The sequence below is a fragment of the Anoplolepis gracilipes genome, chromosome 2 (assembly GCF_047496725.1).
Source record: "Anoplolepis gracilipes chromosome 2, ASM4749672v1, whole genome shotgun sequence".
NCBI lineage: Eukaryota > Metazoa > Arthropoda > Insecta > Hymenoptera > Formicidae > Anoplolepis > Anoplolepis gracilipes.
In genome coordinates this window covers 15,442,560-15,458,341 of record NC_132971.1, presented here as the reverse complement: position 1 = coordinate 15,458,341, position 15,782 = coordinate 15,442,560, and the positions used below count along the sequence as shown (strand labels likewise).

At 39.6% G+C, this 15,782-nt stretch overlaps 1 protein-coding gene across 1 annotated transcript in view; it reads right to left on the bottom strand.

Moving 5' to 3' along the window:
* Sp1 (transcription factor Sp8) overlaps positions 1–13,275 on the bottom strand; it is a 93,440-nt gene extending 80,165 nt beyond the window's left edge. Inside the window, exon 1 of the mRNA XM_072910901.1 lies at positions 12,304–13,275. The gene's annotated coding sequence lies outside the window, so the exon portion shown is untranslated. The remainder of the gene's footprint in view (positions 1–12,303) is intronic.
* Between the last annotated feature and the right edge of the window lie 2,507 nt (positions 13,276–15,782).

Genomic DNA, 15,782 nt, shown 5'->3' with positions numbered 1-15,782 from the left:
AGTCGTCGCTTTACCTGAGAATTTTCGCCGTTCGAGATCGCGTGTCCGTCCGATCGCGCGCGACCTTGGAGCGATTAAGTCGACGGAAAGGTCTAAATTTGCTCGTGCAACTGCTTCAACCTCACCTCGCGATCCCGGCGTCCGTTCGCTCCAAATTCCACGAACTTTCCGCTACCTCCTCGCACGCGGGGACGATTCACGAAATGTATCGAGAGGTATTCGATCCATAGGTAAGGCACGATAACGGCAACCGATGGAAAACGACGTGCAGGCACACGTCTCCGAGAATTCTCGAATCCGAGACGAGTTCCCACGTAGTCAAACTCCGAAGCCCCGCGCCCGAGCCATGGGATCATCGGCATGAAAACGGGGGATAATTGTGGCTCCGTAAATACCGCTACTTAATACCCGGCCATGGCTTTCTTGTCTATGTATAGTATGTACATATATACTTTATATATATATATATATATATATATATATATATATATATTATATATATTATATATATATATATATATTTTATACATGTATATCTATATTTATATATACTTATATATACATATATATATATATATACATACATACATCTCGTTGCACACCGTACGTATCGGTCTCTCTTCTTGCGTTCGTGCTACCGTCAATCTCCTTTAGAAACCGCTTCTCTCCTCGCGCACGGCGTGTAGAAAACAAGGTAATTGTACGCGGCGCGATGTTGCATACTTTTGCCGATATGCACTTCCGCCGCGGATCTCTAGCCCCGTGTAATTTCACCCGATCCCGGCCGTCGATTTCGTTGCCGAGCCCGTTCGCCGACATCGACCGCGATGCACTCTCGCGAACGTTAAAGTTACCGATGACCACTTACGATGCTATTGAATAAAACAATTTCAGCAGACCAAATAATTGATATATTATGTTTTTAAGTTTTAGCTCTTATAATTAGTCGACCGCTTAAAATAAGAATTTATATTTATACTAGAGATTGTACTATTAAATTGTTTTGACAATATTATTTGAAAGTCCTGAGCAAATGGTCTTTTTTAAAAGCGAACGAAAATTGAAGCCTGAAAAATCTTTTATAAATGTTAGCCTTAATGATTACAAAAAATAAAAAATGACAATCAAGATATAAGATAAATTTAAGAATTATTAAAAAGGTATTATTTCGCTATCACTGCGTTATGTCTTATCAAAACCGCGGAAGAAAAACTTTCATACTTTAAAAGTTCTCGATATAGATCAATTTAATATAAGGGTAACAAACTATAGGTTTCTGCTGATGAACAAACACATTATTAAGCAAGCTATGTTTATATTAACTTTGATAAAATGTATCACTCAATTTGTTGAGAAATTGATATACATGTCTTTTTTTTTTTTTAAAGAACCCACGTTTCATCTTTTCTTCATTAAATAAATTAATTAAAAATAAATATACAAATAGTAATAAATTATAACAGAGACACGATCTAAGAGGCAATCAAATCTACTTTGATACGAGTACGTGAAGAACGACGATCGAGTGGCGATCGAGTAATTATCGACGCCGTTATCGTTGTCGCCACTCGCGTCGGCCTTATTTGCATCGGATCGTGATTAAAAGCGGGTTGGAAAAGTTGGAGCGCGCTCTTTTACGAGCGGTCAATGCACCGCGTACGGCCGCGTCCTGCTTTCGCGGTCATCTTGATGTCATTCTACATTCTGTCCGATGCGTCGAGTAATTAAAACGTAGTCAACGTTATCTCTTATTCGAGATCCCTCGACGGTGATTAAGCTGCGCCATCTGATGCGCGCATTCGTTCTCTTCCGTCGACGCACTGTCACCATATCATAACATCCGGCACATTGCCAGGTGGATGAACCACCCACGAAATTAACACGAACATTCGATTTAATCCTAATCCAATATATTTTTCCTGAAAGATGTCACGACATCTAATTCACAAACGCACAATTGATTAATGTCGTGGGTTTTTTTTTTTTTTTTTTTTTTTTTTTTTTCTCTCGCCACGCCAAAGTTGCGTATTATTAGCTTGACTGATCTTGTTGACGAGAACACATTCCGGGAATTACCGATCCTACCGCGGCTGAACCTCGGTCTCTGAATTTCTGGAATCCGGAGCTTGTCGCTTCGAGCTAATTCGTTAACGCGATGAGTTTACTGAACAAAGTGGCGACGTGTCACGCTTCTTCGCTTTCTCGGTCTCCCTCTTTTCTCTGCACTGACATCTGTCATAATGTCAATGTTGAAGAGACGCGGAAAGAAGAGTTTCCGAATGCGAATTAAAAAAAAAAAGAAGAATAGAACACTCTTTCTCTCTTCTCGATAATATATAGCGCGAGGGATAAAGATGGCTAGTAATTGATACGATTGCCGAATACGAGCAGGAAGTTGCGCAGAAGTTAACGAGAAATTGCAACAATCGCCCGCGAGAAAAGTTTTGCCGGGAAACTCGGGTGAATACCGGGTCCCTCGTAACGCGCTTACATTAAGTCGACGCATTTAGAAAATGGCGAATGGTGGATAGTGTGTGCCTTGGGCCTGGCGATTACTCAGGAATGAAGGGATACCGGTATTGCCGCACCAGGAACACGATCCGGCTGTACCAAGAACCGCTGGCGCCTTCCACCCCACTCCCCCTTCTCTCTTTCCACTACACCGCCCCCTGTGCTCGCGATTTCGTTGGCGTATTCTTTCGAAAATTACGTAAATTTCAACGATATACGCCGATTACTTGGGGATGAAAACATGTCTTCCGTTGATAAGATCGCGATTGAGATATCCACGATAATTTTAAGAACATCGAGATAGAGAGAGAGAGAGAGAGAGAGAGAGAGAGAGAGAGAGAGACGATATTATGCGATTTTAAGATTAATAGCTTAAAAGTGTATGGGCCTTATTCGCGCATTATTACGCATGTACGTGAATACTTTATACGCGTATTACGCGCTGCGTAATGCGAGTTTTATTACCTCTGAACGCGAGGTGCTACTTTTCTTGTTGCACGTTGGCTACGAAGTTCTTAACCGCATGAGTATATCTTACCTTGCTAAACTATAAGCTACGGGTTTAGGAAATTGTCTCATATCTTTTCGCGCGTGCAAAATTGCGAACGTTGATAAACGCAACTAGTTTCGCAATTGACGCCTCCGACGTTTTATTCAGCAAAGACTCAATAACGAGATAATTTTTCTAGCGATTCTATACTGGTATCGTATACATCTGTACACTCTTATATAAAATCGCAATGATAAAAATCTTTAATTATACCGTTATCAGATGTCAAATGGCGGTACATAATCCAAATGTTTATGATACTGGTACATAAATATACGTAACTTTTGTAGAAAATATATACTGGTATATTATATTCAGTATTTATGTTATCTCGATCGAATTATTTAGATAATTATTTAGATGAAGAAATTTTATCTCATTTTTATTTCCTTATCTCATTTGCCTTATCTCATCTTTATTTTAAATAATAATATAATGTATTATTTATATCTTCAGTTTACATGGAAAAATGTGCTATCTGTTTTTAATTATTAATATTATTTTAGGTTAGGTAATAGCTGCATTTTAGTATAACTCAGCTGTTAGTGAGTACTTTATAATTTTTAGTATGTTTGACTCTTACATTTAAATCCAACGAAAAATTAAAGATAAGCTAATTATATTAAAGAATTAGAGGGCATTTACTGAACGCTGAATTCTAATAATTATATAACAATTATAATGTTTTTCTTAATTATTTTTTTAAAGGAATGCTATCTTAAAATCATTTAAATAATGCTTTATAATTACATATATTTCATATATCATTATTCATTTATCATCTAGATAAAGTTGAAATAAATTATTTAATCTGACAGTGAGATACAAATTTATTTGTCTTTATTTAGATGATTTCGACGTTATCCGTATGAAATACTGATCATATCGTAATAATATTATTACTGTTACATTAAATGTTGATATTATAAATTAATAACATTTGTATTTATTGAAAGAATTTTAAGTTTGTTTACACACATATAGTGAGCTTTTGGATTGTGAAGGGAAAAGTATAAAAGCTTCAGTTTCACATGTATTAATATATTCAATAATATAATAGTAGTAGTATCTTTTAATAGTAGTATATTTAATATCGATTGGTATTTTTAAATCAACTGTGTTTTATTTTAATTATTATATAAAATTGGAAAATATTGATATATGCAAGCGATATTTTTCATATCGGTTTTAATCTCTACACTTTTAAAACAATCAACATTATAAAACAGGTGTATCGATAGCAGTGAAACAATTCTTTGTTCGTAAAACAGAACGTCGGACGAGTTGTTGCGAATGAAACGCAACATTGAAGGCGTAGGCGTTCTCTTCTATCATAGCGCCAGATAAAGATAAAGAGATAAAGAAGAGCGGCTCTTCAAAGTCGTTTGAATTTATTCATTTTACGTCGCGCGACGTAGAGAGCCCACATTAATTAACACCGACGGCGCGTGCAAAATTAACGACGTCGTACAAAATCGAGCGACGATTCTGCGCGCGAGGCGCTGGAAAGTAATTATTATACGTCATTACCGGCCCGGTAACGGGTACACCGCCTGCCGCCGGAGTCTGCGATTCAGTTTGCGATGTGATTATATTTATTGTCCCTTCCGGCCGACTTCTCGGAAATCTCGGAAACGACACGTAAGATAGCCACGCGAGATCTGCGATCGCGCCGTTTCTCGGTCTGCCTTTGTCATGCGTTTTGTCGTTCCATTCGTATGAGCCTGATAAGAGCGCTAATTATTCGCAAGTATCATTTGCAACAGATAATTTTCAAATTATTCCTAACAACAGACAGATACGTTATGTATAAGTATGCGTGGAAAATTTTCCAACGCGGAAACATACATTTGAGGAAGGGGAAATTAATTTCTTTTATTATAAAAATTATTAGACTTGATATATTTGTTTTTAAATATCGAAGCGTTCTTTTTACGCATTCGGTCATGTTCCAAACATAAATTGATACTCGTGGGTTTTGTCGAGCAATGTGAAGAGAAATTGCCGAATATTCGAATTGCTGCTCGATGATGCGACGACTCGCTATAAACAAAAATAGCCGTTTGCTAAAGCGAGTTATTCGTTCCTCTCGGCGAGGTCGTGCTCTCACGACTTCGCGCGATACGCGGGCACTTAACTAACGGGCTCTTCCACGAAGTGGAACGATGCTCGTCCGCAGTTTTTCGAGCCAACGCAACGGAGACTGGGAAGCCATGTGCGATGAGCTTTAAATGTAGAAATGAGGCATATATCGGCGAAAACAAACGATGATAAATATAATTATCGCAAAAAAAAAAAAAAAAAAAAAAAGAAAAATTATCGCGAGAAGAAAAAAGTAAAACTGGAATGTCTTTAAAAAAGATATTTTGAATCACATTGTATTAATACGTGTAATTATGGCGACAAAGTTTATATATTTCTATATTCAAAGTTACTGGGAGCGATATGATCGACTTTTTTTATTGTAGTTAATTTGATTATTATTTCTGCTATACCGTTTACGATTAGTTTTACCATCAGACTAATATTAATAACACGCTATTAAACTGATACAAGAAGCTGACAATTGCTACGAAGCGAATTAATTGCTTAAAAGTAGTTGAAGATTATACATTAAAGTTCTTGCAGGCAAACTAAACGTTTACATATATATTTTCTTTTTTATTTTGAGATACTTTTTCTAAAATTATTGAAATAGCATGTTTAATTTGCATCATTGTATGTAATATTATATAATGTATAACATTAAGTTGCGACAACTTAATGTTGAAAAAAAATATATATATTTTGCTACAGCGATCTTTGACAATCGTACATCTTTCTGAAAAGACGTAAAGTGTGCCGATGCAATGTTGCATCTTCCCTTGTATTTTGCATAAAATCTTTTTGCTAAATGGCGTGAACTTGACAGCCGGTTGCGTACCTAAAACTCGTTCGGCAATTAACAGCGATCATATTGCTGCATTGTTCGCACATCTTTTCTTCAGACAATTTATTCTAATGGGCGATGCTGTGCCTACTATTATCTTCAATTTAAATAATTGGCGACACGTAGCTTTGATCGGTGCTTTACGTTGGAATATAATTTCATCAGAGAGTATTATATGGCATAGATAAATAAAATGAATGGCATTACATTATCTTATATAGCGCATTACATTTATTACCGATCTATTCGAGACCAAAGAGAGAAAACTTCCCCGCTAGTCTTCTTCCTGCTCCTCCGAACTTCCGTCGAGACGGATCTCGGAAGGTCTCGCGCGTAGAGTCGGAAACTGCGCTTGGCTGGCACACACGAAGTCGAAAGAGGCTTCGCAGGTAATTGCCAGGCCGGCGGGTCGATAATGAGCACTGGCTTCGGAGAACCGATTACGACCGACCCGAGCCAAAAGCAAAGTCGGACCCCAAGAACCGGAGAGAGGAGGCAGGAGGATCAAGAAGAAGAAGAAGAAGAAGGAGAAGAAGAAGAAGAAGAAGAAGAAGAAGAAGAAGAAGAAGAAGACGGAGCAGAAGAAGGGCAGGGGAGGATCAACTCGAGGGGGACGGGAGGGAGAAAGTGATGAAGGAGAGATTTTAAGTCGCTTATAATCCTCTGGACCGTAGAGCTTCGCGAGAGCGGCGCGTTCACCGGTCTCTCTCCTCGCGATCCGATAATTCAACTCGGGCTCGGAGTTCGATATTCCGACTAATCTCGCATGATGTGTGTGCAGAAGTTCTCCGCGTGTGCCCTTTTCGGGAGATAATTGCGTCCGTATTTTTTGTTTCGCACTGCAAACTGTCGGTATCCCGACAAATGCTTCGCGCAACTCTCGCTCGGCCATGCTCGTATGTCATTAATCGCGCTCTCTTCTTCCATCGTGTATGTACAAAGAAAATCTCTCGTACATTAGCTTCATTATTTTGCAACCTTTCTCTTTTCTTTATTTTTATTTTTTTTTTTTTTTTTATTTTTTTTTTTTGCGTAATTTCTTTTTCAAATTATCACGGAAATTTATGCAACATTCTTTGACTTTCCGTTAGCGAATCGTTTCATTTGTATAAAATATTGTACATATAATTATTATACCACACACTCAATTTATTTTCTTTTAATAATAAAAACATAATAAATTAGGTGTAAGATATCAGCTCTAATTGACTACGCTAACGGATCGTACAATATTAACGGTATCTCAAATCTATCGAGAATCGAGCAAGATCCAGCGAAAACGAATGAGAAAAGTTGTACGAGAAACAAGTCAGCATATTGATACGCATCGATACCTTACGAGAGAAAAAAAGAAAGAAACGTAGCTAATTGCTAAATCGCTGGCAACAAGTTGTCGATGTCAAGCGATCGAGTGGCCACCAGGCAAGGCGGGAAGGAAGGGAGCCATCGTAATGGAAAGTGGAAGAAGTGCACCGATAGATAGTCGAGGTACGACGGGGGGGGGGTGAGGAGGGGAGGGGGAGAGAGGCCTGGACGAACAAGAGGAAGAAAATGAGGCAGAAAAATGGATGGAAGAGGAGAACAAGAAGTCCTTCCTGTTTCATCGCGCGATGAAACCTGCCTAGATCTCGCTACCGGGATGAGATGGAGGTAGAGGTGATCTAATTTCCCGGGCAGTCGTGCAGAAAATGATCCAGGCCGCGATTACGAAACGGCTTCCAGTCTTCGCCGGGGGCGACGAAGGCACCGTTTTTGCCGCTCTCTTTTCGTTTCCATGTACCTACTACGTGTGCTACGATTACGGACGCGATGTTGTCAGCTACAGACACGGGGAACAACATCCTGCCAAGAGATTATTTCGCAATTAGAAGAACGATATTTTGAAGATTGCGTCACGATCCCTCCACGATCAAGATATTACAAAAGAGAATATACACAATTTTTCAACAGTACAATTAAAATAATTTGATTTTAGAAAGAATTTGAATTCCAATGTATCAAAGGATTTGATCTCATTTATTTATCTGATAAATTCGCTTTTCTTTAGTATCTCTCGCGAGATAAGCGCGAAATGTGTGTAAACCACCGCGGATCGCTCGTGGACCTGGCAGTACGGTGGCGACGATGCGGTGCCCCTTCGTGGTGCCCTCGAGGGTCGCTGATCCCACAATTAACATAATGATGCAGAAAACGTAGATATTAGCGCGAGGTTAGTTAATAGTGCATTTATCCGGGGAATGTAAATAGTTAGTGGGGTCGCGGTAGCTCTCGTGTTCCATGGCGTCTGTTCCTCGTCTTCTGCGTCTTCTCGTTCCTTCTCACCCCGTCGTCGTCGCGCGAGCGTCGTAAGAAATCTCGTAAATCAAAAGTGACAGAATCGAATTCTCGTTTGCATAATCCGGTCGTTTTATTCCACGTGCGTGCTTGGATCGATTCACCAAGAGCTTACCCGTGCCCCTAAACAAATTATTAATCAACGTTATCATCAGATATTTCCAAAAATTTAACAGCGCACGGCTTGCGCGGTCGGCCATCCTAGATTGATACGATCTTTCGATTAAAAAGACTTGACGTATGATGGGAAATATGATGGTTTCAGAGTAAAAAATAAAATGTAACAAGACTTCTTCGACGAAGGAAGGTTATATCTGTGGTCGGTGATGGCATTTTAATTAGAGTCGCAATTACTACCATCCTGTACGAATCGCGACTCGAGATATAGATACATAGTAGAAAGGTTGGAAAAAGAAATTTTAATACTCGCGGCCATTATCCATGCTGATTGCAGAGTAACTTAATTTTTTGTCGATACATATAATGCCAATGGAACGAGGAACGTGACTGTGTTTTCAATGATATTCACTATTTTTTTTGCTGCCTAGCGATTTTTTTTTTTCCTATTTCATTGATTTCTCTTCCTTCTCTTCTGCTTATAGAAAACCTAATCACTTGCTCTTTTCCGCGTTCTTCAATTCCAGTACGTCGTTAATGTTGTTAAATCGCGTCTCGTCCGTTCGAGAATGCAGCCGACGATGATATCGCCGTAATCTGCAACAGCTGCAACGGGACCCTCGCGATCCGAGACTATCTTATCCTGATTTCTAGGTTCTTCCTCCCTCTATCTCTCCCTTCGCAATCTCCCCTCTCTCTCTCTCTCTCTCTTTCTGTTTGCGCGCGCTCGCAAATGATAGAACGGACGGTGGCAATTTGCAGGTGCAAAGTTCACGATGGAGGAAACCGCTAATGAGGGGAGTGGTGTGTGTATGGTCGAGGAAAGGGGGGGCCCGACGCACAACTTGGGGCACGCGTTTTCAGAAGGACAGGTTAATTATCCGGCTGTGGCCAGGGGTTTCGCTCTCCATATAACTTGTCTCTCTCTGTATAACTTGTCATTAATATCGCTAATCTCGCGTCGTCGATGCCGTTGATGTTATAGAAATTTTCGTTTTTTTTTTTTTTTTTTTTTTTGTGCACTTCTTACAATCAAATTGGCCAATGTTATTTCGTTGGTCCCTTTGAAAACTACAACTGCTCGATTATGGCGCCTCTCGCTAGCCATAAATTAATTAAACTGAAGATTGTGTAAACGAGTGTCAGTACGCTGTTCTTTATCTTTAGATCGTCCGAACCATCACGCTTCATTTCGATCATCTAATGCCCATTTCTATAAATGTGGTTTAAATTTAATTGATTAACTTACTGATTAACTTGCAAGATTATAATTTACAATATTAAAATTCCTAACAACATAATTATCGTATATAATATAGTAAAAATGTTTAAACTCTCCGATGTTGTCATCTTGTTAATCAAGAATTAAATTTCAATTATGTTGATAGAAATGAGTATAAAGTGTTGTACTACAACTCGTTTCACAATCCTCAGGATATCCTTCGATATGTCCTTCGCGAGAAAAATACTCTTCTCTCGCATTCTTTTATCCTTATGTATGATTTCGTGCAAAAGCGTTTGTCAGTATAATTGTCCTATATAGAGCAGCAATAATAACATACGTAACTTTGCGGTATTGCTTATGTAATTTCTTCGACACTGTATCGTGCCACTAATTACCACCAGTGAACAGGTGGTAATCGCTTCCAAGTACGTACGTATATTACATCGTTATTACAATTATCATTGTGCGGTTTACCGGAATTTACCGCATAATTACGTAATTCGTCTCTACACACGCTAAATAACTTTGGTCAACTTTAAAAAAAATGCAATATATGAATCGTGATACATTTTGCTAAACCGAGCGAGTATAAGAGTGCATATTTCAAGAAGAAATATCTGCTTGAATAATTTATTGTTATATTTATTTTTCCTCTCTCTATCTATCTATGCAATAAAAACAAATACAATAAAATTTTTCACGCACTTTACAGCCTTAGAAACAGCGAATAGATGTTCATATAAATCGCTCTTTGGCCGACGTGTGACAGGCGGGCGTGAACGGGGCGTAGCAACATAGTAACGTTTATTACATTGGCTGACAACTGGCAAATCTTGTCGAGCTCTTCGGAGGATCGGACAGGTTAAAATTTTTGCAGGACGCGATATATACATGACACTCATCGCGCGGATTTTATCAATCCCGTTCCATCTCGGTAATATATCGTGATTGTAAAAAATGCATGCAACGAACAAAGGCATAACCGTTAATAAAAAGGATACCGTCGCTCTTTCAAACAAGCTTTGTTCTACAAGAGTCATAAATGATAAAGCACTTTGACGATACGGTGTCTAAAATAAGACGCTCCAAAGTTTTTTCCTTTCTTTCTCCCCTCATCGTAGATAATGGCGGTCGATTCGATTTGACGGAGGAGAAACGAGCGAGGCAGGTAAACGAGGTAGTCGATATCCTCGCGACGAATGTTCCATTCCCACTGTTCTTCCCGTGTGCAGGTCACTTCCACAGCTAAAGATCGATCGAGTGGCACGGATGGTCGGAATGGCTAGTGTACACGAGTCGTTTTCGCACGACGAGCTTCTCGTCGCCGCGTTTAACTAGAGGTGTATTTCCGCGATAGGGGAAAGAAGACCGGAGATGCGGTAAAAAGAGCGACAAGACTGCGGACGCCGGCATTAATTTCTCACGACACATCGTGCATCTTTTACGTATATATGAGAGGGCTACCAATTATACGCACGCTCGTTTGGTGGGAGTGCATCGACCTATCATAACTTCGAAAATCATTTAACGCAATTAAATACATGCGAGCCAAATTGGACGGGAAACGGAGATATAGGTATAGTGACTATCAATTTGAGATTTGAGTATATTCCACCTCATGAATGACGAATTCTCACTTGAGAGGAAATAAGGTTGGAAAACAATCTTAGGAAGTCGTAACGGGATTGAGATCATTGGTGAGATTCCCACAAAGTAAGAAAACAATGAAAGGCGGCGGCAAAGATTTTATTTCAAGCCTCATAAAGCTCATATTGGAATAAAAATGTTTTTGTAAAAGTTTCGTTTAGTTAAACGGAAAATATATGAAAGGAGTTGCAGAATTCGAAATATATTTTGTTTGTGACTCTTGTGTCGTGTAAAATTCTCCTGTTCATTTTCTTTCGATAGCATGCATATCATATCTATAATATTCTATTCTTTAAGTACTATTTTATTATTTAAATTTTATTTAATTTTATTTCTGTTTTATATACTGATGTCTCTTTTCTTTAATTTATATCTGTATACTAAATTGGTTTGTTTATGTGAATAAATAAATAAATAAATAAATAAATATAATCGCTGCGCTGCTAAATTCGATGACCCATTTTAAGACGCTCGTTAGATTCTCGTAATATCATGATGATCGTGTCGAGATGAGATTAAACACGGAATCCGCAGGAAATTAAAATGGCTTTATAGGTGATCGTGAGATTCTCGTAAAATCACGATGAAACGTGATATCTCGTAGATTTCTCATTATCTTGAGATTATGCTATATAAGTAAATGATTAAGTTCTCATAAAAGCAGAACGTTATTTTAAAATTGTCGTCAAAAACGCATATATGTCTAATACAAAATTTAGAGCCATGCAAATTAAAATAATATCTCCATTTGCAGAAATATAATTATAAATGCGATGCAAGAAGAGCATATATATATATATATATATATATATATAATGTATTTAAAAGCAGAATATATTACGTGTATAATAATAATAATATTATTCTGTAAAGGAAATTAACAATTAATTGTCACGTTAGAATTAATGGAAAGAAAATGCCACACAATGTTAAGGCGAGAAAATTCGAGAGGACGGGATTTCTGATGATCAGAACGAGACTGAGACTCACGTTTATACTGTTGAGGGGTGTCGGGCTGACACCCCTGCGGCCACCGCCGCCGCTGACCTCCGCGTCCAGTTTGCCGATTCGCTTAAACGCTGCGATGCGGACGAATCCCGGACTCGTCGGGCCGAGCCGGTCCCACGTCGGATCGATGGAACGATCGCTCGAACGATCCTGAAAACGCGCGAATTCACGTCAAGGACTAGGGGACGCGAACAGGCCCGATCTCTTTGGTGCCTCTTGTGGATGGACGTCGTGCCTCTCGATCACGACTCCATCTCTCGAGTGATCTCGATGATCGGAGTTTGATCTTCCTCCGAGACGGATCTCCTCTCGCACGCGATATATCGTCTCGCGAGAGAGCACGTGTCAAGAGTAAAAATCTTGCGATTATAAGAGAAACGTAGCTACGCGTCAATGTTACGTGCGGAATAGCCTCTTCTCGAGCAATCGGCTGTATTCGTCAAGACAAGCGCACTGTGTGAATGACACTCGTGAAATACTCGCACAAGTAGTACCCGCGACGCTTGCCGGGGCACAGAGCGTCGACACGTGGTACCCCTTTTCATCGGGCTTCATGTCCACTGAGACGCGCTCCAACGTGACAAGCGCGCGAACGTCAATTTTCACGGACACTATATCGCGACAGGCGACACGGTATCCTTTTTTTTTTTTTTTTGTTTTTTTCAATGCGTAAGGACTTTTCTCCTGGATGAAATACCTGGTTTCCTAGTTAAAAGGAGCATTCGCGGACGATGCGCGGAGCGATTAAGGCGGCGACGGCGACGAGGACGATGGCGGCAATCGCGACGAAGGCGAGTCGGCGTGCTGCTCGTTCGCCTTAAGGGCCGTTCGTCGCAGACGCATGCTCGCGGCACGTCGCAGCCTCTCGCACTGACCGCACGTAACACGTAAGAGAGAGGTGCGTGTACTGTACTTGTGTGTCTACCCCCTCCTTCTGTCTTTCTCGCTCTCCGCGCGCACCGCGTCTTTCCTCCCGCGTCTCGCCCTCCATGCACTATCGCTCCCCCTATCTCTCTCTCTCTCTCTCTCTCTCTCTCTCTCTCTCTCTCTCTCTCTCTCTTTCTCTCTTGTTATCTATTCCTCTCTCGCTTCTCCTCGTCACTTTTGCGTCAATTACCGCGGCGCGGAAGACGACCGAGGGGAAAAGAAGAATTTCGCCACTCGCGCGACTCAGGGCCCTCTTTGAATCTGCTTACGCGCTGGCTTCTCGCGCGAGTATCCTCGCTAACTCCACAGGGAACGTGGAACGCGAGTCCGGAATTGCCGTGGCGCCACCCCTCCTCCCTTTCCGGCCCCTCCATTCTCTCTTCTTCTCCACCTCGTCGTCGTTCTCCTTCGAGCCACTACGGGGCTGCCCTCCTCCTCTCCGCAACGCGGTGCGGCGCGGCGCCGCGCCGCACGTCCCACCCTGGGTTTTCCCTATAATTTGCTCGGCAGCCGGGTAGCTCTTTTTTTTCCTTTACTCCATTTTCGTATCTCCTCTCTACCCCGCGACTCTGCCGCCGCTACCCTTCGCGTCCCTTTTCGCCCGCCCTCCTCGTCCACCTCGTTCATCCTCGGTGATGTCTCTCTTGTTCTCTCTGTCTCTGCCTCCGCTACCGCGACCGCCACCGTCACTGCCTATACCTCTGTTCGCCTGTGCGCACCTCTTCCTCTTGGTGCCAGCCATGAATCCTCGATCAAGTCGAGGGGCCAAGGGGGGCTGCACGGCGCGCCGCCCCCTTAATAGCGCTACGTCGACCTCTTCCATTCATCGTGCTTCCATCTACCGACAGCAGGTCGAAGAAGACACATCGTGTGCAATGCTGTCACACGACCGCATTGTCACCCTGAGCAAACAACTCGTACGGCTAGAAGAGTTGTACTTGCATCTCTTACGATTTTCTTCAAGATGCGGCGAAAATTTTAAATTATTATTCTATCAATGAAAATTTTATGAAAAATTATAAGTCTGAAATAATTATTCTGGAAACAATTGTATTCTGAAGGGGAGGAGGGAAAATACAAAGGAGATCATGATAAGTTAATGTCTCGTTCCTGCGTGTATATCTTCGCTTCACTTTCAGATACGAGAAGTCGCTAGAGATTTTAATAACAGCATCTCTCGCCACGCGAACTGCTTTTCTATCTGCGATCACAGTCGAAACACCTGTCAGACGGCGTGCAGAGGGAAAGATGTTTCTAGGGCGCTTACCTTTTCGGTTGATCCCTTTCTTGGGCGGGACGAAGGATCGGTGGTGTGTCGAATGACAGGAAGATGTCAAGAGAGAATCCGATATACGACGGGAGAGCGATTCGTTATTATATGAATTTTTTACGGTACGACTCATCCTCTTTCTCGCTCCGTAATATCAAGCGCCTTGCCTATCATTGAAAATAGCCTCTTTTGAAATTTGAGGCGTGCAAAATGAAAGGATGTCAAATTGATCGAAGGACTAAGTAAACTATACATGTAATAAAAGAAAATTTTTATGGTATAAATAACTTTTTCATTACATAATCTTTAAATAATATGTATATCTAACACTAATAATATATCTAACAATAAGTCATGTATTTGATCGCTTCTTTTTTTTTTTAATATCTTAATAAAATGCGGATTGAGAAATATGTGTTTATTATGTTTGAAATATACGATGCATTTCTCTGGTCTCATTCTTGAATATACCAACAGAGCAGAAAATATATTTTATTAAACATTATGTTAAAATGAAATATATTAAAATGATAATTTGTAAATTGTAGTGTTTGAAATTTATGAAATCTAATTTTTTAATTTTAGATATTGATTACGGTAATTTGCTATTTGATGATTAATAAAAAATATTTCAATGACGATAGACACATCTTTTGCAGATGTACTATGTTATTATATATTTCTAAATTTCACTAACACTAATAAGCGTTTTATTTGCGATTTCAAGTAGAATCATCTTAAAAGTTTATCCGAGACTTTATATGACAAAGATGATCTTATTGCTTTCTTATATTATATCATATAAGCTCACGTAACAATTTGTGTTAAATGGGCTCATTGATTAAATAATGTCGATCAGCAGGCTAACGTTATTATTCCGTTTTAATTTAAAAAGCAACTGGATTAGTTATGCCAAAGTTAATAAATTTAATACATTTTGAAATTTATAAAACTTTTAGTAAGTTTACCCTTTTTAATAAGTACTTTATGAGTTAAAATAAATATGTGCTGTGTAAAATTAAAATTTGTGTTTTTATGAATTTTTGTGTTGTTAAAATCGTGATACAGTCACTATAAAAAAAATTAAATAAGTATGTAATATTTACGATTTTGAGATTGAATAATATTCTACAGGACAAATCTTTGCTGTAACTCATAAATTAATTATTAATTTTATATTTTAACTTTATATTTTAATAAGCTAAAATGCTTTGCGCAATGTCAAATTTATGAATCTCGAAAAGTATTAGATTTATTATCTTTT